The sequence below is a fragment of the Elaeis guineensis genome, chromosome 3 (genome assembly GCF_000442705.2).
Source record: "Elaeis guineensis isolate ETL-2024a chromosome 3, EG11, whole genome shotgun sequence".
Taxonomy (NCBI): Eukaryota; Viridiplantae; Streptophyta; class Magnoliopsida; order Arecales; family Arecaceae; genus Elaeis; species Elaeis guineensis.
This window is the reverse complement of record NC_025995.2, coordinates 88,647,151-88,671,886: the sequence shown is the minus strand read 5'-3', so window position 1 is coordinate 88,671,886 and position 24,736 is coordinate 88,647,151. Positions and strand designations below refer to the sequence as shown.

At 38.3% G+C, this 24,736-nt stretch overlaps 2 long non-coding RNA genes across 2 annotated transcripts; one reads left to right on the top strand and one right to left on the bottom strand.

Annotated features, from left to right (window-relative positions):
• Positions 1-11,934: 11,934 nt before the first annotated feature.
• On the bottom strand, positions 11,935-23,750 carry LOC140856494 (uncharacterized). The gene is made up of 3 exons (XR_012139747.1): positions 23,613-23,750; positions 13,191-13,405; positions 11,935-12,231 (listed from the first exon to the last, which is right to left on the bottom strand). It is a non-coding gene; the product is annotated as an uncharacterized lncRNA (long non-coding RNA).
• On the top strand, positions 13,247-24,184 carry LOC105041838 (uncharacterized). Its single transcript, XR_831430.3, has 3 exons — positions 13,247-13,384; positions 21,885-22,120; positions 23,627-24,184. It is a non-coding gene; the product is annotated as an uncharacterized lncRNA (long non-coding RNA).
• The last annotated feature ends 552 nt before the right edge of the window (positions 24,185-24,736 follow it).

Below are 24,736 nucleotides of genomic sequence, written 5' to 3'. Positions count from 1 at the left end.
CAATTTAAACTGTGGTGCCCAATCGATTCTTTGATATTATGTGTGGTGCTTATTTATCGGTGTATGTACATGGTTGGGGATAAGAATTTGGTAATATATTTATTTAGAGGGAACCAGGCTTGATCATGATATGGTTTGATTGGCTGTCTCTAGTGTTTGCACATGGGATGCATGTGAAGTGAGGTAGGAGTGATCGCCCATCCTTTTCGGCTAATAATGGTCATTATTCACTTGACTTAAGAAGTTTTTTATGACTTGTACAAGTTCATAAATGCCTTCCAACCTTTGGTCGATCTGTTTGCAATATTTGTCAAACTAATTGATGTTTTAATTATATATTTATGAAACATAGGATAGTGACCGAGTGATGGATAAAAAATATAGTTTTGATAAAAATAGTTGTTGTGGAGGTTATCCACCTTCCAACCTGACTTTTCCTTCTCATATTATGATTAGGCATTCATCAACGATTCATCAAGACTATTATGAAGAGCCAAAAAATCAAGGCCGAACGATCTTATGCCATTAGTTTCTGTCCGAACTTTGGCTTGGACGACTACTGACTCTAAGATCGAGATCCAACCGACAACAAAAAATGGGGCCCAATAATCTGCATAGGCACTGATACATCTAAGGCAAAACCTCAGGTTTGTACTGACTTTAAGTCACCAGCCTACTCAGCTACATAGGTGATTTTTGAAATCTCCCAACAACTTTCAGAATATGGGCATGATCCGCAATTGATATCCACGACTAACAATCTTGATTTACTGGTTAGTGGACAGATTTTCTATCCTAATGGTCTATCAGATTGAGGTCTAGCAACCTAGGGATTAGGGGTCAAACGGCCTATCGGACTCCGATATAAGAGCCTACGGCTCTATCTCTATATAAAGAGATAGCAAAGAGACTCTTATGGGAGCTAAACTCCAAAGAACGCCCTTGTGCTCTCACTCCCTCATACTTTCTTTTCTCTATTATTCTCAAGCTCCAATTGACTTATCATCAAACTGGAGTCTTGCAGTAATAGATTAGCGCTAAAGAAAGAATCAAGCCCACTAATAGAGAAAAGAGAAGATGATAAGAACAAGAGCACACAACTTTGCTGCCTCTCCCTGTTATGGTGGATCCACAACCATTTGATATTATGGTCCAACAGATATAGATGTTGGTCAACATCGTGCAGTGGCTCTAGCAGGCGATGGAGCAACATCCTCTTCAGAGCCGGCACCTCAGATGGCTCTTTCTTGGCATAGCCACCATCTCGTCTCAAAGCTTGGGATCAGCCCCCCATCGAGCCCTCTACTCTACTCCTGCTTCTGCCTCCCATCGATTACCTTCCCATCGAAGCCTGAGGAAAGAAGACCAACGACGGTGACCTCCTACCTCCTCTGGCGGAGGCTCGATTCTAGGCTATCCTACAGACTGAAAAGCCTCGTTGGGAAGAAGATCTTGAGCGAAAAGTTCATGACATCAAGTACCGCCTCAATAAGATTTAGAATGGGAGTCACCAGAACAATAAGGAGAACAACCGACCAACAGCTAGTGTCATCAATATGATCTCCAGCTTTACAAATGATAGAGGGCAAAAGACCGAGTATAAGAGGACAAGAGAGTGCACAAGGGACATTGTTGATCTTCGAGGAGCTCAGACCACTATAAGAAAATAGTGTAATAGCGACAGCTATTAGTGACGGCAAACAAGTCACCACTAATAATAATATTTATCGAGTAAAAATTTATTAGTGATGACTTTTTTTGTTATTAGCGATGGCATATAAATTTAGTTTTAAATAATTAGTATTAGCGACGGCTTTAGCAATGCAAGTTATTCGTCGCCAATACTTTGCCTTAAAAATCACCCCCATCCCGGACCACTTGGTTTCATTCTCCATTGCCTCCCCCTTCTTCCCTTGTCTTCGGTCCTCCTTCTTCCCCCACCGCATCGCCTGAGCCCCCATCCCCATGCCCTAGCCCCCGCATCATCGTCCCCTCCTTGAATTCGGCATCCTCACATTGGATCAGCTATCCCTAAGCCTGCACCCTCCCCCTTCTTCCCCGCCTCCCCCTTTCTTCCCCCGACACTGTAAGAAACTGGCCATAGCCCCCATCTTGGTGCCTTAGCCTCCCCCCTTCTTCCCCTGCCACCATCCCCATGCCAGATCGGCCTTCCCCTCATCAGATCCACCGTCCTCTATCTCCCCCCTTCTTCTCCAGCTGCACCACTGGAACACCACTCTACTGGACCCATGCCCTAGTGCCTATACCACCTCCTCTTCTTTCCTACGCTGCCTGGTGAGTATTAGTGACGGTGATGGCGATGTCACCATGGCCGTTACCGTCACCGTCACTGTTGCCGTCGCCACACGCCATTCCCTCCTCTTTAAATTTTTGATATTTAAATTTAAATTTATCAAATTTATTTAAATTTATAATATTTAAATTTAATTTATGCATGAAAAGTGCATTGTCGATCATCAACAAGATCCAGACGAGCACTGCTACCATACGAAACCTCACATTCGGTGGTACTCTCGGGAATTGGAACCACTCCGAGGAGCTCTCCAGTGAGGTAGCTCCACTATCTTTGATGATAGGGGTTCGAGGTCAGGCCACTATTGGATCGACTTTGGTCTGCTCATCTACTCTGACAGCTGCGGGAGCAACTCGACGAGTTCTCCAACGACCAATATGCTTTCGATGGAGAATATCTGTCTCTCAGGGATAATCGGCAAGACTCGAGCAGCAATACTGATGAGCTTGCTTTTGATCCATCACAAATGATATGGGCCTGTCCGATTGGATTTAGACTGGGCTCGGATCCCATATTTTCAAAGATTCTAGGGCGTAGGCCCGACCCGAAGCTCAAAAAAAATTTTGGATTGAGCTTAGGCAGGGGTGTGGCCTAGCCCAGCCCGACTCATTTTCAATCCTATTTGCAATGCTACTTGGTACGTTGGAGCCTCCAGGATGGAATTTGCCTAGATGACATGCTGGTGTGCTGGCGCAGCTTAGTCGTTTGGTGCGCCCCAAGTCTGCATGCACGGGACATGTATCTTCGCCGTCCCTATTTGCAATGCTATTTTGTACTTTGAAATCCCATAATTTAAAATTTTGAAAAATATTGCATTGCATAGAACTATAGATCCATCTTTTAATTAATGTACATATTCTACAGCATCTATGCATTTATATATTTTTGTACGGATGAAAGAATTATATACATTAATCAATCAATTATCTAATATGGACAGTTTAGAAAATATAATTAATTCTAAGTGGAAGGTGAAGAAGAGGAAGAAGAGGAAGAAGAAAAAGAAGTGGAAGAAGAGGAGAAAGAGAAAGAATCGAAAGAAGAATCCAAAGGATACTAAACATCTAAAGAGGCCGATAAGTAGTGGAGCTCAAGAAGGAAGGAGTCGATCTCAAGGACAAAGAAGTCAACTTTGGCTCATTAAAGAAGACTGGCACGCAGCAGGAGTCGACCCCAGAGCAGATGGAGTCGACTCTTAAATAATTGGAGTCGACCCTAGGGTAGATGGAGCCATTTTTATTTTTGTGGTGTGCTTGTTTTATTTGCTTTTCATATTTACCTTGCATCATTTCAATTATTATATTACTTGCTATAATTATATAATTAATTCATGAATCTATTTATTTTTATTTTTAAAGATTACATGATGACTACTTCTAGAGGATAGAGCCATGCTAGCCGAGGACAGAGCTCCAGAGGAGAAAACTCTTATGCGGCCAGCTCATATGGTTTTGTGGCACCACACTATGAGATAAACTCTAATACTTTAAAAAAAAATTATTAGGTTATTTTATCTTTTATTATCTAATATAATATTCTTCATGATCTTTTGCTACTCTTAATTTCGGATGATGTAGAGTCACCATTGACCCCATAGTCATACAGAGTAGCGAATAGCTCTCAAACTCGACGTCATGGTAGAAGACCTGCCCAGCTCATGGCACCTCCAACTTGATCAGAGGATAAAGAGCTCGTGCACATTTAGAGCCATTGGTAAGTATTAGATTTTTGAGAAATATATTTAAAAATTTTTAACCATTTTAGAATCAACATTTATTGTTCAAAATCAATTTTGCAGGATATTTAGGGAGCTTGGGGTGTCTCATGTGGTTATCAGGATCATCCGACGATGGATGCTGGGGTCGGTGAATGAGTTCTCCAGTTGGCCGTTGGAGACTTGTGATGCTGCGTGGGAGATATTTGTGGTAAGTCAAAGATGTTTAATTTTTAAATTCACAGTATATTTGTATTCTATTTATTAATACATGCCATCTTTTATTTATAATCATACTATCGATTCGAGACTCCTTAAAATGAGGAGATCGACTGTTAGACCTTTGAGGAGATCGCCATACGTAGGCTTCGAGATGGATTGTACCACCTCAAGCAGTCCGCCATTGAGTTCTTCAGTTTCAAGTGACCATTAGACTGAAAGTCTTTCACGGATCACTAGATACGGGGGGATATATGAAAAGCCCTCTATGATTAGTGGAGCAGCGAGGAGTACTCTGATAGACGGTACAGGACCCAACAGAATTGGATCGTCCAGTAGGATCCAATCAAGCACACCGACGGCTCCATTGGCATACATATTATATTAAAAATTTTAAACTTATATTAATCTCATATTTAGTTGATCATATATTTATTTTTATTAACTTAATTTTATTATTTATTGTAGACACGGTAGCTGGATCATATACCATGGCAGCTGCAGTTGTGGGAGGCTACACACCTGTCTAGGAGGATCAATGATTACTTAAATTTTAGATCCAGATGGATCGTCATAACTTAAAAGATTATTTATTAAATTTTTATATATACTGATATGTATAATAGCACTAATGAATTTTTAAACTGTATAGGTGGATTACGCATAGTACATTGTAGCGCGGCACGATGAGGATCCATCCTCTTAACCCTTTCTTAACCTAGAAGGATAGCTCCAGGCCATCGGAGGGATGAGTAGGAGCCAGATCATAGGGTTCGGATATAGTTTCGATCCTCTAACAGCTCATTGGTCTTCAACGTCCTCCTTTCAGACCTTGACGACCCAGACGTGGGGTGATGCGTATGTCGAGGAGGTTGTGCAAAGGCTTTTTAGCCAGTGACTTCAGAGCATTCAGGACGCCGTCCATGATACGATTGTTAAGATTCTCTGAAATCCACATCTATGTGATCAACTGAGCTCGTTGTCACAGCCATCATAGCAAATAAGTGAAACAGTATTAATAAATTCTTTTACTTATTTTAAATTTTTATATTTAGAAGCTTCACATTGTTAGATTTGAGTCGAAGGAAGGATATCTAAGGGTCAAAAGTCAATCTACCCATCCGATGGATGGGATGGAGGTGTAGATACGTCTGTATCATCGAATGGAATGTATAAAAATAATTCATTCAAGAATCGGAGGAGTATATCGAAATATACCCCTCCGTACCGATTTAGACTTAAGATGGGAGGGAGGGGTACCCAGAGGGTCAAAATTCAATCTAACTATCCAATAGACGAGCTGAGGGTGTCTATAGCTTTGTATTATCGAATAGAATGTATAAAAATAATTTATTCAAAAATTGAAGGAGCATATCGAAGTATATCCCTCTATACCAATTTAGGCTTCAAGTGGGAGGGAGTACCCAGGGGGTCAAAATTCAAGTTAACCATCCGATGAAGTACTAGCTGAGGATGTCTATAGCTCTGTATCATCAAATAAAATATAAAAAAATAATTTATTCAAAAATCAGAGTAGTATATCGAAATATATCCCTCCATGCTGGTTTAGGCTTGAGGCGCATCAATTACTTTAATTTTATAGTTTTAATAAATTTAGTTCTAAAGTTATTAATAATATTTTATTTTTTTTTCATTACAGAATGTTGGAACATCCAACTCTCGTCCATTTATTGCTACAAAGGACATACAGGAGTGGGAGGAGGATCTCCGTTGATTTTTTTTAGTTTTGATGTAATGTATTTGATATTTGAATGGTGTTATTTGTATAAGTTAATTTTGATGTAATATATAATATTAGTTTTTTTATTTATGATGGTGATAGTTAATTGTTAGTTATTATAATATTCGTAAATATATGTTACTTGTTAATTTAATTATAATAGATTTTAGTAAATATAATTACTTGTTAATTAAATTATAACAGGTCTTAATAAATATAATTATTGAATTTTTTTTTTACAAAAAATTTTTGATTAGTGACGGCTGTTGCGATGACAAAGCCATCGCCAAAGGAGACTATTAGCGACAGCTTATTAGAGATGGAGAAAATCATCGTTATTTTTTTTAATTTTTTAATATAAATTTAGAAAAATATTATAAGCGATGGATAGCCATCGCTAATTACCATTGCTACTACTTATTATTAGCAACAGTATTTTTTATCATTGCTAATATGCACCTTCAGTGTCAAGCTTTTTGTCGATGGCTGTTTAGTGATGACTTGTGTCACTAATACCATTAGCGATAGCATGGCTATTATTAGCGACAATATCTGATTGTCACTAATAATTAATTTTCTTATAGTGGACTTCTTATGATGATGCTGTCATTGTATCAATGACAAAAGTCAATTGAAGGCTTCGATGGAATCTCTATTCCTTAGACATGGAATGCCAAAAACTTGAGGATACCTTATCAGTAAATTATGTGTCCATTGATTACATCCACTAAAATTGAGCTTTTATATAGGTTTCTTATTAAAATGATCAAGCAAAAAGTCTAATTAAAGTCAGCCATATCTAACCATAAATAAAATTATTGAAAATAATCAAAAATATCTCAAAAAGACATCCAAAATATAAGCTCGAGACAATCGGTCAAGTCTCACCTCTCAATATGGCCAAATTGGTGCTCCTCATCCTCAGATAAGTCGAATGGAGGTTGATGATGATGATAATGAAATTAACCCTCTGAAGATCTCTCGACATGGCCAAACTAGAGCTCCTCATCCACAGACGAGTCGAGCAGAGGCTGATAATGACGATGATGGGGATAACCCTCAAGAAAGCCCTCGACATGGCTAAACTGGTGTTCTTCATTCTCGAACGAGTTAAGAGAAGGCCAATGTCAACGATGATGAGGCTAACCCTTTAGGAATCTCTCGATATGGCCAAATTGGTGCTCCTCATTCTCCAATGAGTCGAACGGAGGCCGATGACGATGACAACAGGGCTAACCATCTAGGGATCCTTTGACATGGCTATCTGATGCTCCTCATCCATGGATGAGTCGATTGAAGACCAACGACGACGATGACGATGGAGCTAACCCTCCGAAGATCCCTTGATATGGCCAAACTGGTATTCTTCATCTTCGAATAAGTCGAGCAAATGCTGTCGTCAATGACACAAGGCTAACCTTCTAAGGATCCCTTGATATGGCCAAACTGATGCTCTTTATCCTCGGACGAGTCAAGTGGAGGCCGATGATAATTATGGGGCTAAGCCTTCAGGGATCCCTCGACATGGCTATCAATGCTCCTGATCTATGGACGAGTCGAGTAGAGGCCATCATTGCTGACAATGCTGCTAACCCTCTAAGGACCACTCGATATGACCACTTGGTGCTCCTCATACTCGGATGAGTCAAGCAAAGATCGATAATGATGATGATGGGGCTAAGCCTCTGGGGATCACTCGACATGCCCGAACTAGCGCTCTTGATTTTCGGATGAGTCGAGCGAAGGCCGACGATGACGATGATGGGGCTAACCCTCCAGAGACCCCTTGATATGGCCAAACTAACGTTACTTGTTCATGGACAAGTCAAGTGGAGGCTATCGTCAATGATGATGGGGCTAACTCTCTGGAGACCCCTCAACATAGCCAACTAGTGCTCTTTATCCTCAGATGAGTCAAGCAGAGGTTGACGATGACAATAATGGAGCTAACCCTTCGAAGACCCCTTGACATATCCAAATTAGTGCTCCTCATCCTCGGACAAGTCGAGCGGAGGTCGACAATGATGATGATAAGGTTAATCTTTCAGAGATCCCTCAACATCACCAAACTGGTGCTCCTGATCTTCAAATGAGTCCAGTAGAGACCACCGCCATTGATGACGGAGCTGATCCTCTAGAGATCCCTCGATATAGCCAAACCAGTGCTTCTCATCCACGGATGAGTGGAGTGGAGACTGCTGTCGATGATGATGGAGCTAATGCTTCGGTGACCCCTCATGGCCAACTGATGTTCCTCATCTATGAATGAGTTGAGTGGAGGCCATCGCCACTGTCAACGATAGGGCTAACCCTCCGAGGATCACTCATAGCCACCTGATACTCCTCGTCTATGGTTGAGTCGAGCAAAGATCGAGGATGATGATGCAGGGGCTCACCATTTGGGGACCCCTCATGACCACCTGGTGCTTCTCGATGATGGGCGAGTCAAGTAGAGGCCTAGGATGATAATATTAACTTCGCAAGGCTTATTGCTAAGGATCAAACAGATATTTCGATTTTTGATCTACTTCGGATATTTCGACTTCGAATATTCTTTGAATATTTCACTTCTAATCCACTTTGGATATTTGGCTTCTAATCTAGTTTGGATATTTTGACTTTTGATCTACTTCAGATATTTCAATTTTTGACTGACTATTTTCTTTGTTCGAAGCAGTGAAATCACTTCAGACTCGAAAGTAGAGGACAAGTATTATGGAGGTTATCTACCTTTTGACTCAATTTTTTTTTCCTTAGGTTATGATCGAGCACTCACCAATGACTCATCAAGGCTGCTATGGAGAGCCAAGAAGCCAAGGCCGAATGGCCTCATGCTATCAGCTTCTGCCCAAACTTCAGTTCGGATGACTATCGACTTCAAGGTCAAGATCCAATCGATGATAGGAAACGAGGCCCAATGATCTATACGGGCACTGACACATCCAAGACAAAGCCTTAGCTTTACACTGACCTCAAGCCGTCAGTCTACTCAGCCATATGGATGATTCTTGGAATCTCCAAGTAGCTTTTAGAATATGGGCATGATTGTAGCTGACATCCAAGACCAACAATCCTGATTTATGGATTAGTGAGCAAATTCCCTATCCTAACGGTCTGTCAGATTGAGACCTAGCAATTTAGAGATTAGGTGCCAAACAGCCCATCCAAGTCTGGCATAACAGCTTATGGCTTCATCTCTTTATAAATAGGTAACAAAGAGACCTTAGGGGAGCTCAACTCTAGAGAATGTCCTGGTGCTCTCACTCCCTCACACTTTCTTTTCTTTACAGTTCTCAAGCTCCGATTGATTTAAGCATTGGAGGATCCTCGTCGGAGAAACTCCGTCGAGCATGAACTTCTCTTGCAGGTTCTTTCTTGATGTTCTGATTGTCGGACGGCATCCGACCTTAGCCACATCATCATTGAATCGGAGTCTTACAGCAACAGCAGTATACAATAGTTTGTTAGTATCTCTATTCAAGTTTCATTTCAAAAAAAAATTATTGAATTAATTTTAAAACATATTAATGGTGAAATTGCTATCAATCCACGTTTTTCACTCCCTCACAATTATAAAAACCCGATCATGGTTTTTAATCACACCATGTTTACAGACAAAGATGCTCTTATTTTATCAAAATGCATTGCCAAAACAAGTTAAATCCTTTCATAATTCTCTATATATCCACTAGATTTACAACTTTAGAGCAAATTGGTAAGCATGTTTTATGTAGTTTTGTTTCTCTTTCAACGAACATCAAAATCTTACTAAAAACTCCTGTACAGTGATGGCTGCTACGGTAAATTTCCCAACAAATCGCGTGAAGCCCCTGATCATTCTCCAACGAGTGGTGCAAAGGTAGCATTCTTCTAGTTTAATAATGTGTAAAAGAGTATTACATGCACATATTGTGGCCTCAATTACATTAAATACAAATTTGTATTTGTATATTAATAAACCACCACTTATCTTTAACAAAACTCTTATTAATAGACGTGAATGTGGGGACAACGGACACAAAATAATTCTTAAAAGTTGATACATACATACATACATACATATATATATATACATACATACATACATATATATATATATATATACATATATATATATATATACATATATATATATATATATATATATATATATATATATATACAGCTCATTGTATTATATTATACAATATCGTTCACCGCTTTTGTAGGTACAAGGGAGGTCACCAAACTACTTAGCTGGACTAATGCGGAGACATACCACTAGTTTGAACCGGAAAGGATGGGGAAAGTTTCTCCGAGAAACAGTGGTCCTATCATCTTAAATATTTAAGAATATTCACTGTCTCGTTACTGCTCTAAGAAATTAAGGTAAGGCAATAAAGGATGGTACGAAATAAAGAGTAAAAGACATACGAATATAGAATCTTACAATGATTTAGAAGACAAAAAGAGAATGTTGTCCATAGCTATAATTTTAACTTTATACGTGACCTTCTTAACCATTAGATACTAATTTTGAGCCCGTGCGTTGCGCATGGGTTCTCAATGTCAACCACATAATTTGATCATTTTTTTTTCAAAAACTTATTTATGAATAATAACATAATATCTATCCAAATTTTAATATTAATTCATATTCTAACTATATATATATAAGTGGATTTTAATCGTAAAAATACAATAATATCATATTTTTATAATAAAAATTACTGTATATAAGTAGGCTTCAATATAGTCTTTTAAAAACATAATACAAAGAATTTACTGCACCTAAGTAGACTTCAATGCAGTTCTTTAAGAGCATAATGCTATCATTCAATACTTGAAGGATTGTAAGATAGAATAGTCAAGACATGTGGTACATCGAAGATTGATTGTGATTTAGATGACATGTATAGGTGAGAAGTTGCTGCTTACGTGATCAGCTTCAATTGCTATTTGATTTTTTCTTAATTTCTGCTTTCATATATATATATTAGATATAGTCTAATTATTAATTTGCTACCTATATGTTAGCTCGTGCCATTCCATCCACTTTTTGATGGTTGCTACTCTTAGTTGAACTCTCATGAATTATCTCTACTCAACTTCCAATTTTTGGTAATTGTCCACCAACCACTCTATGAGTTATGTTTAATAGTTTGCCTCATGTCGACATTTCCATTCATTTAAATTGCATTAAGTATCTTCTTATATTTTTCTAGACATTTTATCTCTGGTCCATAGTCTTCACCATTTGGTTTAACAATTTTACGTGCGGCTTGTACTCCAATGTTCCTCTTAAAATTTGGCATGTTATCCAACATTTGGCTTCAACAAATAGTCTTCATGCTTAACCTTTGATGACAGACTTTGGCATTCAACCTTGCAGCATCTCCTATTATTACCCAACTTTTGATGTCATCACTTGGCGGTTATCTAATCGGTCTTCAAGCCTCCACTGTAAGTTAAGATATGATGTAAACATATATATTTATCATTTTTTATGGAAGAAGCCAGCACATATCTAGAATTTTGATCATGATTGGATAGCTAGATAATTATTATTTCATACACTCAAAAAAAAAAAATCACAAATTAACAGAAAAAGAGAACCTGAGATATTATTGATGGGGAATAGAGGACACCACCGCGCACATTGTGAGATATATGCGTGTGTAGCTATAATTGTACTTCAAAAGAAAGAGGAAAAAAAAGAGATTCAAGCAAAAATCCTAATGCTCCAGATTTCAAGCTCAAATCGTAATTCTATTTTTGAGAGATCTTCAGAATTGTGGGGTCTAATATTGATTCTCTGAAATCCCAATGCTTGGCTTCGAAACCATTATTTCTCATTTTTGAGAAATTCTTCAAAAATTGTGAGAGTACTCTTCAGGCAAATCTAAAAAAAAAAAAAAAAAAAAAAAAAAAACAACACGTACAATGCATGTACAAGAAACCCATATATGTGCGTGCGTATCGACAATCATCGTTACGCTTGTTAGCAGGTCATTAAACATAACCATACCTTGACACCTAATTTTTATTTCAATCTAATCAAAGCTAAGTTGGTCCAACTTTCGCATGCGCAGCATTAATTAATGCGTCATTCCATTTGGATGCTGTAGAGTAGTTCAATTAGGATTGAATGACCGCCTCTACATTGCTTCTTACAAAGCTCCGTTCCTCCCGTGACTGTGAAATCCTACCAGGCATCGTCCACCTCTGTTAGGTCGTGGATGGTTGACCTCTTAACCTCCACTCCTGAAATATACAGGGGTAATTTGGTATGGGATAATTCATCTAAGATTAAAGAAAATGTAAGTGAAAGTGATGAGATTATTCTGTTTGGTTATACTGTAACGATATTACATAGCAGTGATTTTAAATCGTTCTCACTTCTCAGATTATTTTCCAACCCAGTGATGAGATATCTATCATCGAGATCGAAAATTCAAGATCATTCCTAAACAGTGATTTTGAACTGAAATATAAAGACAAAAATATCCCTTAATCTAGTATAAAAAAATTAATATATCAATATATCGTTAATATATTATATCAATATTATATATATTATATTTGATATTATATATTATATTTATAATATATATTTCATGATAATATATTATTAATCATATTATTTTATATTTTTTTTATTAATAATTTATTATTTATTTATATCATAATATTTTATTTTATTTTTTTTTTCTAATCAAAATAAATATTATATTAATAAATAATATATTTAATAAATATTAATTTATAATAATAATTAATATATTTTTATAGATTAATAATTGATAGGACTAATAAATATATTTTTATAGAATCTATTAATATTAATTTTTATTATAATATATTATTATATATAATTAATAGTTATATTTTTATACAACATATTATAGATAGTTTTGTATTATATAATCAATGATCTTGCATTTTCATAAAATACGAATAGATTATTCGTGGATACTCGAGATTTTTAATCACAGTGACTAGACCATGACTACAAACACTGTGATCTTAGATCACTGATGATTAGATCATAATAAGATTTGGATCATCATGGTGATCTCATTTGATTATCAAATGTTATCGCAAGTTGTATACACGAAAGGATTCCGACTCCTAAGGATCCATGCTCTCCATCACCAAGCTTGAGATTCGTGCACTCTAAGGAAGACTAAAACGGATGGAAAGAGGGGCAATAGCAAGATTACCGTGGGGTGACGACAAGCCGATATATCCCGTCTTCTTTTCACCTGGCCTCTGCTCTGCTCACCGCCCGCAATTCCTCCCTCTTCCCCTCGCGGCGGCCGTCGCCGTTGCGTCTTATCGACGTGCGTTCGGAGCCCGTCGCGCTCCCTCCACCGTCCGATTTTCGTTCCAGGTACCGGTGCGGCCTCTTGAAGCGGTCAGCTCACTTCCCCATGCGCTGCAAAATTTGTTCTGTTAGATTTGGCTAAATCATGTTTATTCGCATTTTATGATTTTATTGTTAAATTTCATGATTCAATGGAGTAGAAGATCGTGTTAGAATTAATAGACTGGTAACTGGTAAAATGACCCTGCGACTTTAATGCTGAATTATAAAAAATGGATAAAGTCAAAATTTGAAATAAAAATGTACCACTGACATATAAAACATTATTGTTACACAAAAGTTTATTAAACAGCAGAAGTACTAATTGTTCTAGTAATTAAAAATGAGCCAGGCTAGAATGCTGTTGCGTATACTTGGTCTTGTATGCTTCCTGGTATACTTCTCAAAATGAAAACTTCATACCATTAATCATAATTTACAGTGTATGAAATATTTGGAGTTCATATATATATATATATATATATATATATATATATATATATATATATATATATATATATATTATGTATTATGTATTATTATGTATGTATGTATGTATGTATGTATTTGATATCTATTGCCTGTGTATCAAGAAATCACAAAATGAACAACAGCAATATAACGGTGCGTGAAGTAGATCATAGACTATATAGTTTACAGATCCAAAATATTAATTTAGATCTAAATATTTTAGGATATGTTGGGGGATGGTACTTCGGCCATACCGAAGACATGGGACAGAAGAGGTCTCAAGGCTATAACACCGACCCCCACCTCAATTGTTGATCTCAATTTTTGGACGAACAAATTTCTCACTTCTACTGCCTGATTTCGTCTATCAACCGGGGCTTCGGCAAACGACCACTAGCCCAGATGTGACACTCGGACATCAGGCATTGAGCCAGGGGGAGCCCCAGCTTTGGCATCTTCCTTGAAAATCTTTGGCTGATGCTTACTCCTAATCGACCCTAGAGCCACTTACTGTTACAACCCATACTCTTGGAAGAGCGATCCTCGCACGATCCCATCGAGTTGTATCCCATGCAGGCCACTTCAGCCATCTAGCATCGGCCACTTGGATTTCAACCGTCAGCCTCGACCTTAGTATTCACATCGAGCTTGCTGTCAGGCCCTGGGGCCTATTCCTCCTAATCCTTAGTTCAGTTGCCACTAGCCAAATCCTCCACGCAATCGTCAGGTCGAATCATGAAAGTCATGATGATCCTGAAAGGCCCCCTTGCGGCCCAGTCACATCATCCATTAAGTAAGGTAGGTGGCCCTTATCAGATGTTTCTTACCTTCAACAGTGGCAGCCCCACGTGCTATGAAGTGACAATACTCACCGACTCAAGAAAGTCAAAAGGCCAGACACAGCGTCGCTTAGAGACATAATGAGGAGCAAAAAGGTCTTTTACGGCCTCTTTTTTCTTCTCAAGGCTCCAACCTCACCTATAAAAGGTAATTTGGGGATCTCAAAAAAAGGATACCCTCCTCTCCTTCTCATAAGCGTGCGCTCTTTCCCATCTATTACGAAAAATCTGACTTGAGCGTTGGAGGTCTCTATCGGAGCCAACTTCGGTGGAGACTTTTCTTGTAGGTCTGACCGCCGTGACGCATCGGACGTCGCCTCGCTCCAGCGCCTCCAGTCCAGGACGGATTCTAGATGCAACAGATTGGTGTGTCAAGTAGAGGCCTTATCCATTTTGGGAAAGAGCGCACAACCCATTGTCGTGCTAACACGAAGAGCATCCTTGAGGCATTCTAACCCAAGAAATGCTTGCCGACAGTAGCTTTGGTCGGAGATTATATTTTGTGTTAGCTATCGGAGACGTCCCCACAACCCTCTTTATCAGTTTTCAGAAGAAATAAAATTGGAAGGCCAAGTGAGGCTCTCGAGGACATTCCATAGGGGTAGAAAATCCTGACGGGACAAGATGGGATGGTATGGCTAGAGCAGATTGGGATGGCCTCTCTTTGACACTCTGTTCATGGCTTCTTCCTTTGATGACAGCACCAAGTGGCCGATCTTTGGTCGGCTAATCCTTCATCAGGCATTCTTTCAGTCTTACAGCCAACTCGCGATTGGCCAACTATTGCTCCCTGAGTGCCATGATCTAAAATCAATGGTCTGCTCAGCGACAGCTGGTGCACGATAGTCCCACCTTTGATGGTCCCACCTCTGATGATACGCTACTGACTCTAGCTACCCCGACGTCAGATAGAAATTTGCACTAATGGGGGGCATGTAATTCAGATCAAAAAAGGAAACAAGCTTTAAAAGACCCGCATAAAATTTTTGAGGTAAGAGGCTCCTAAGCCCTCACCTGTCATCATGCTTTCTTTCCTTCTGGTAGGACCGCAGGCTCTTGAGCGTCCAGATCAAGGCCGATCCGAAGTCAAAATGAGGCCAACTTAAAGCAAAAATCCTCGATCAAATCCGAGGTCATCTCGACCAGTTCTGAGGTGCAACAACAAAAATCTTCGACCATATCCGAGGTCGTCTTGACTAGTTCCAAGGTGCAACAGCAAAAATCCTCAATCAGATCCGAGGTTGCCTCGATCAGTTTCGAAGTGCAATAGCAAAATCCTCGGCAAGAATCGAGGTCACCTCGATCAGTTCCAAGGTGCAACAGCAAAATTTTTGACCAGATTAGAGATCACCTCGACCAGTTTTGAGGTGCAACAGCAAAAACCCTCGACTAGATCCGAGATCACCTTGATCAGTTCCGAGGTGCAACATCAAAAATCCTCGACCAGATCCGAGGTCACCTCGACTAGTTCCGAGGTGCAACAGCAAAAATCTTTGATCAGATCCGAAGTAGCCTCAACCAGTTTCGAGGTGCAACAGCAAAAATCCTCGACCAAATCTGAGAATATCTCGATCAATTCCGAGGTACAATCTGAGGTGCAATAGCAAAAGTCCTTGACCAGATCCGAGGTCGCCTCGATCAGTTTCAAGGTACAACATTAAAGATCCTTGACCAGATTCTAGGTCACCTCGATGAGATCTGAGGTGTGGTGCAGACAAAAGCATCGACAAGATCGAGGTCACCTCGATGAGATCTGAGGTATGGTGCAGACAAAAGCCTCGATAAGATCTGAGGTCACCTCGATGAGATCCGAGGTGCGGTGCAGACAAATGCTTCAACAAGATCTGAGGTCACCTCGACGAAATCCGAGGTGCGAGAGCAAAGATGTCGTCGAGTCCCACTTTCCTGAGGCCTGCGATGTTGAGTGCAGCAAAGCCTCTCGCGAGAGGCCGGATTAGCCGCCTGCATCAGCTAGACCGAGGTAGCTAGGATAGAGGGCAAAGTCCTCAGACTCTTCTAGTTTCATCAAATGAGAGGCTGAGCTGAGGGGACGAACAGGACCAAGCCGAGCTCCCTAAAGGCTGACCTCCTGAAGCCGACCTTCCGGAGGCTGAACTCCCAATAAATCCTTCCCGTGAGTGTAAGAAAATTCTCCTAATGAAGTTCATTTTTCTCACCTATAGAGTTTTGTAGATATGACAGATCCCCTAACAAATCATCCAGAGGAACAACAATGCCGAGCACTCTCCTCCGTGAGGTGCCCCAGAAAAACAAAGGCACGACTTATGGCCCCACTGCAAGCATAAGCTATGGCGCGTGGATTGCAAAATTGGTGCCTGACCTGTGTCTTCAAGAGCAGCATTTTACTCCCTGGGCCTAACCTCAGCTGAGATCAGGGAGTAGGGGGCATATGTTGGGGGGTGGTACTTCGGTCATACCGAAGACATGGGACAGAAGAGGTCCCAAGGCTATAACACCGACCCCCACCTCGACTGCTGATCTCAGTTTTCGGACGAATGAACTTCTCACTTCGGCCACCTGACTTCGTCTATTAATCGAACTTTGGCAGACAACCTTAGCTCGGATGGCTGATGCCTACCTTGATTGAGTTCTTAGTCACCGGTCCAGATATGACACCCGAACATCAGGCATCGAGCCAGGGGAGCCCCAACTTTAGCATTTTTTTCGGAGATCTTTGGCCAATCCTTACTCCTAATCGACCTTGGAGCCACTTACTATTACAACCCATTACTCTAAGAGAGCAACCCTCGCACGATCCGATCAGGCAATATCCCCCGCAGGCCACTTCGGCCATCTGACATTGGCCACTTGGACTTTAGCCATCAGCCTTGACCTTAGTATTCATGTCGAGCTTGTTGTTAGCCCCTGAGGCCGATTCCTCTTGATCCTTGGTTCAGTTGCCACTAGCCGAACCCTCCACGCAACCGTCAGGCCGAACCATGAAAGTCATGATGACCCTGAAAGGCCCCCTCTGTGGCCCAGTCATATCATCCATTAAGTAAGATAGGTGGCCCTTGTCAGGCAGCTCCTGCCTTCAATAGTGGCGGCCCTACGTGCTATGAGGTGACAATACTTATAAAGTCAAAAAAGTCAAAAGGCCAGGTACGACGCTGCTCAGAGACATAATGAGGTGCAAAAAGATCTTTTACAGCCTCCTTCTCAAGGCTCCAACCTCACCTATAAAAGGTAATCCGGGGATCCCAAAAAAAAGGTACGCTTTCTCTCCTTCTCATAAACGCTCGTTCTTTTCCACCTGTTGCTAAAAATCTGACTTGAGAGTCGGAGGGTCTCCACTGGAGCCAACTTCGACGAAGACTTTTCTTGTAGGTCTGGCTGCTGCCAACGCACCGGACGTCGCCTCACTCCAGTGCCTCCAGCCTAGGACGGATTCCAGATGCAATAGGACACATATAGATTTCAGATAAGTCTAGACTAGAGATCAAACAAGAACATGGTATCATACTATTAAAACTGCCCATTTTTCATCGATTGGATGCATGGCCAAAAGATCATAAAAATGTTTGATTTTTTGGGTCTCTAGGCATTTCATACACTATCGATCATGATCAACAATGTGGTTTTTATGTTGAGAAGTTCAACATTGATTTTTATTGGAAAGCATGTGAGACTAAATGCAACCTAGTGCATTCTGGCCTAACTCTTTAAAGATAAGATTTGGAAGTTAAATGAATATCCAGAATGGACAAGCTAATATCATATTTCCAAAAATTCAATATTATATTACAAGTCAAGGTATGATAAAAAATAGTTAATGCTTGTAAATGGTTGAACTTTTAACCAAAAGGACAATAGAAGCAATAAGCTAAGACCATAAATTTGATAAAATTTAAAATAAAAAGATGAAAATATATAAAAAGTAAAATGATTAAAAAACCAAATATGACCCCTCTTCGACTTGATTTAGACTTCATAGTAAGATTTATGAGTCATAAGTAAGATTCTCAATTTCGATAGTAGACCTTGTACCATTACCATGTTGGTATAGTGTTGATATGCTTGGTTTGGGGTCAGTTTAGTGTAGTAATACTTGATACTGGTTTGGTTTGGTACGGTATGGTAAGATAAATGCCCTGTAAGGGGCATATTGGAACTAAGAATAATTTGCCAATCCTTAAGAAAATAATAAAGGAGCTCATAAGTCATTATTGGAATCCCATATTTGCATTCTAGAAAAAGATTACAATAAATAGGAAAACTGACAGTGAAGAGAAAAAACAGCAGGAAAAAAAAACATAGTAGAAAAAAATAGAGATAAAAAGGAGAAAAGGGACGAATCTTTCAACTGAAGGGGAAGAAGAGGAATAACATGAAAAGGGGGAAGAAAGGAAAAGAAGTAGGAAAAAATAAAAAAAATTTGCGGCCTTTGGGTGGTTTAACAGATTTGAGCAGCCTACTAAAGTGTTGTTGGTAGTTGAATGGCTATAGGAAAGCTCTATAAGAGTCTCCAATTGGAGGGCCATATGAAGATGGACAAATGACAGTTGGTGGAGGGTCACTCACTTGCCTTACTATTGACAGTTAGAGAAGGCATTGGGTTGGGAAAGATGATGACAGAAATGAGCAAAGCGGGCATATCTTATGTTATTTTTCACCTATAATTTACTAAAATAAATTTATTAACGATGCAGTGTAAATAAAGTAAAAGAAAGAAGAAAACAAAAAGGAAGTGTATACATCTCTTGGTATAAGAGTGCATACATCTCTTAGTATAAGAGTGCATAGATCCTAGGCTCTCTAGTTGCCAAGTGAACTGTCTAGGTGCCCAGACAATGCTTTTGACAACACTGGTCTTTCATATTAATATTACTTGGTGCAGCTTATGTTAAACAGGGCAACGTCTAAGTAGTTCCTACTGCTCCTTTTCTAAAGTAAAATTCCCCACAATAAATGATATAGGTTACAATTGGACTATTAAAATGCCGGAGAATGGCATTGTTAAAAGAGTAATAGTTTATCTGAACTTTCAGTTATTTGGTAAAGTCTCTGATGTTGTTTTATGATTGTATCAATTTTTAGATTAGTTATGCACTAAATTGAGATTTCAAACCTAAATATAAGCCTTGTATTGCACATGTATTACTTGATCCATTTTGCGTCAAATCTAAAATTTTTATTAAAGGACTTCCAACTAATCTAACTCATATTTATTTCATATTTCTACAGCTTCTAACCAACTAACCCACATGCAACCCATATTGCTAAAGCTTCTAACTCAACCAATTCAAATGTAATCCGTATTTTGTAAAACTAGCTAGAGTGCATGTGCAAATGCATGTGGGCATTAATGGCAATACGATGCTTAAAATGTTGCGACTAAATTCTAAACTAACAAAAATTAAAATAATAGTTTTAGTTTTGTTTAAATGAATATTACTTAACTTTTAACTAATAGCATAAATACTAACTATAAGTAACTAACAAAAGCAAATTTTTACGACACATTTATTTAACCAAGTTGCAATTTTATTATTAGATTGTTTGGAGAGTCTCAGGGTTTATCTAACCTAACTACAATCATGTAACTTTAGCCGTTGTTTTGACTCTTGCTCCAACTTCATCAACTTTTATATTTATATCATACTCTAAGGGCTTAAATTTACTTTTATACTTCAATAATTAAGAGTTGAAATATTTACTTGCTGTATATATTTGATCACAAGTTTGTAATTTATCACAAGTTTGTAATTTATCAAAAGAAATCAAAGAAATGGAAAAATATTTTTTTCATCAATAGTACTCCTAAAAGCAATAGTAGAAGTTTTGGTCTTAGTAGAAATCTTTGATCGTACCCCTTGAAATGACTAAAATTTCCATTATTAAACTAAATAAAAAATTTAAAAGCGATAAAATACAAGATAAGAAAAAATTAGCTGCTTCTCTCTGTGTGCTCCTCATCCCCTCTCTCTCTCCTATTTCTCTAACTCCTATTTATTGATATATATGGCTGAAAGTAAGCCCAACTGAAGATTCTAAATATATTCATCCATTTATTAAGTTAAAGGAAAAAATAATGAAGACTTTGGTTGCAAAGTTTGCTAATCGTCTCTCTTCTCGGCACCTCCTCTCCTTCTCTATCTATCTAAAAACCCAATCCATCCATTTCCCCTCTTTAATTAGCAATATTAAATTTGGCACCTCCCTCCCTCCCTCTCAATCTCTCTCTCTCTCTCTCTCACTCTCATATCATGTCATTACAGTGTGCAGCTCCATGATCCTTCCTCCTTCCATCTAGTGCTGAAACTGGATCGGATATGGATCAGATACCAGCATATCCATATCCATATTTATTTTATCTGACGAATACAAATATGGATATGGATATAATTTGGATGTAAAAATTCATATTTATATTTGTTTTAAATGGATATGGATATAATTCAGATACTGAAAATATGGATATAATTATGGATATAATTTAGATAATTAAATTTTATGACTATAAAATCAAAGATATTATTAAGTAGATGATACATTAAGTTAATGGCATATTTATATGGTTGTATATTTTTCTTAAAAATTAATAAGTGCTATATAAAATTATATAGGATTACACATAGATTCGGATATTTAGATACGGATCGGATAGTTGTATATCCATATCCATTTTTTTTTTGTGGATATGGATACGGATATAGATATTAGTCAGATCTTTAAATTTTTGTCTATATCCAGATGGATTCCGATATGCAAACGAATCCAGACAGATATTATCTATACCACTTTCACCCCTACTTCCATCCCCTCATACAACGTGCTTCATTTGGAACATCTTCATGGGCCAAAATCTGGATTTATCGAGCACTCATCTCATCTGGAAAATCAAACTTTATCCATTTATTCATCTCCTTATAAATTCCTCAGACATAATATATTTGATGGTTTTTGAGGCTTAGGCATATTGTTGATTGGTGCTAGCAATATAGGAAGAAAGCAAGAGAATTGTTTTTATTTAAGATAGAAAACAGGAGACTTGAGGAACATTCTCATAGATGCTTAATCCCACAAAGCAACCACTAGGATCATGATTGAAGAGGAGAACCTTGAAACAACATCTACTTTTAATTTGGAGTTTTAGTTTTGTTCTATGTTTCATCTCACTGATTGGCATGTGATTCAAAATGGTGCTTCCTTTCCCCAGTTTCATCAATTTGATATCTTGAGTTCTTTTTGAGAATTTGGTAAATCCCTTTTTTTTGAAGGATGAGAAAGGGGCCAGAGGACTCACAAGATTGGTCTCTCTCCAACTGCCAGAATTGATATTGATGAGAGTGTGTTTGCCATGACAGTCTTGGTGTTCTAATTCTGGTAAGTGAGCAAAGTTAGATAGTAAGTGGTACAACATCATGAGGAAAACTGCAAAGGGGGCTGAAAGAGAGGTGGCATACATCATGTATGATGATGAATAGAACCAACAAGGTTGTAGAGGCTGACTAAGGTCATATACATCTTTGTTTTGCCATCATTTTATGCTGAATGATTTGTGCCTTATTTGATTTTCACTTGTCTCAAATAATGTTCTCTTCTGGGTTGCTTTATTAAGATTTAAGGTCTCGTATTAGTTGTCTGTGCAACTTTGGTGTGATTTATGCCATTGATTTCTGCATTTGGATAATCTTTTATGGATGTTTCTTGATTTAGTAATAAGGTTAAAATTTTCTTAAGAATTATTGAGATGCACATAGCTTTTTGACTCACTCGGTTTAGATCTATTAGTGTTTCTAATTTTCATCAAGATTTAGAAATTCGGATTTTGATATTACTTGATTCTTTATGAGACTTGAGAAAGATAATAAAGTGGCCAAAAACTATTAGCTCAGTTGTTTGACAACTCTCTTTTAAGAGCTTGCCCTTCAAGAGGTCCATGATTCAAATTCTATGTATTGCTTAAAAAATAAGAAAAAAAGAAAGAACTTTAATAAGGTGGTAGGATGGATGAAGAGGGAAGCATTATCAGACTTCTATTTGATTAAGATGATAATTCTAAGATAAGAACATTGAGGAGGTCTAAAGGTGTGTTTTGAGAATTAATTTTGAAACAATATGAAGGTATTTAGGTTAGGGTGTTCTGAAATAAGAAAGTTTTCACATCATTGTTATCACACCTATGTAGTTTATTGGATACAAACTTCTTTTACAACTTAGTTTTGCTTGAGCCAACATAAGTGAACTAAGCTAAGCTGTCCTGACTAAATCTATTAGGAGTTTGAAATTTTAGACTTAAGCACGGGTTTGTGTGTAGTTAGGTAAGTAGTACACAGGTGATCTTTTTCTTGAGCAAGAAGATTTATCCAATAATAGAGTAGCAACATTGGAGTAAGAAGCAATAATAAAGAACTCTCAAACTCATAACAATGAAGAAGAAAACTAGAAATTTTGTTGAATTCAAGATGCCTTTTACAATGACTAGGCATTTCTATATATAATTATAGGATCCCTAGAACCGACTGACCAATATGTCCCATTCAATTCTTATTGAAAAAGTAAAAGAGTTTTACAAATAAGAAAGAAAAAAAAAAACCCCAGTATTCTAGGATTTGATTTGGTGCATATGTGGAAGGTTGTTGCAAGAATAATCTCCTCTTAATTAGATAGGACTTCTGATTAAACTTGATGTTGGATGCTTCAAAGGATTTTATGGATATCACCCTTATTTGATCATATCTTCAAGATTTATTTCCTTAATCTATGTTTGCTTTCATTCATCAAGATTTGACTGATATTTGGGTGCTCCATTTGTCCTGTCTAAAATTCATACAAGATTGATAAAGAAAGCGAGAGTGATCTTTGGGAATAAAGTTGCAGCCTAGATGCTTCTCCGTCTTTGGCCAATCATTTATTTTCATTTTTATAATACTCACTTGAGAGTGCTGGATATTCTTTTGCCAGTTAAATGCATAACCTCATAATTTTAAGGCCACGATCTTTACCTTCTTGTTGTCAGGATCATCCATAACTTCAAATAATCTCTTGACAGTGGTGATCCAATCGAGGAAGCTGTCTGGATTGAGCCTGCTGTAAAATTCAGGAAGCTTGGCTTTGATGTTGAAGAGCCTATCATGGTCTTGCGCGACTCTTATTAAGCAGGGGGAGATGAACCAGCCCTTGATCTAGACCATGGTGGTGGAAGAGTTGATGAGATGCTTAGAAGGAATATCCGATGGCACATCATCCTCCCGGTTTGATCCTTTAAGGTGGAAATCAAGGCCTACAGCATGATCATGCTCTGCTTGTAGTTGTGCTATATGTTCTTGCAACTGTTGGATCTCCATATCTGACATTTAATGAGATGGAGAAATAACAAAAGACTTGAAGATCAAGATGGGAAAGAGAACAGAAACCCCAACCTGAGCCAAGCATTTGATATTGCAACAACTGTTACAGCAACCTTATTTTGATAAACATGTTATTTCTCTTCAGTATTCCTGTTCATCTACTATTTCTGTTGTGTAGAAAGCTTAGACAAGATTTATTTGTAAAAAAAAAAAAAATCATTTTCCAATTATCGATCTTAATTGTTATTAGCTTGCAGTAAAATAATTATAGGCTTTAATAACTTACAGACACTTCATCAGTGCTCCCACAATCTAATTGATTCGAGTATCACTTCTCTGATTCCATACTTTTTGATTCAAACTACTTATGCATGATCTTTTGTGTGAGATTGCATGTTTGGTACTGCTGTACAGGTGCTTATGAATAAGATTTGTGTCACCCTTTTTGTTGTATAGAGAGATTTGGTACTAGTAAGTAATAACTGTTCTGAAAGATCAATAACCACCTTGAATTCTGGTTCGACTACAGAAATTGTGATGGCCCGACCCGAGTAAGAATCCCAGCCCAGAATCAGCCAAAGCCCAAACGAAAAAAAAAAAAGAAAACAGAGGAGAAGACTCCCGAAGAGAGTCTTCTTCCTCCTCTCACCGGCTCCCAATCGGAGTCGGAAAAGAGCTCCCTTCGGCTCTATTTAAGGAGGAGATCCCTCCTCTCTCCCTTCCACCAAAGACCTGGGATCCAGTCGGCGGCAATCGCCGGAAAATCCTCACGGAGACCC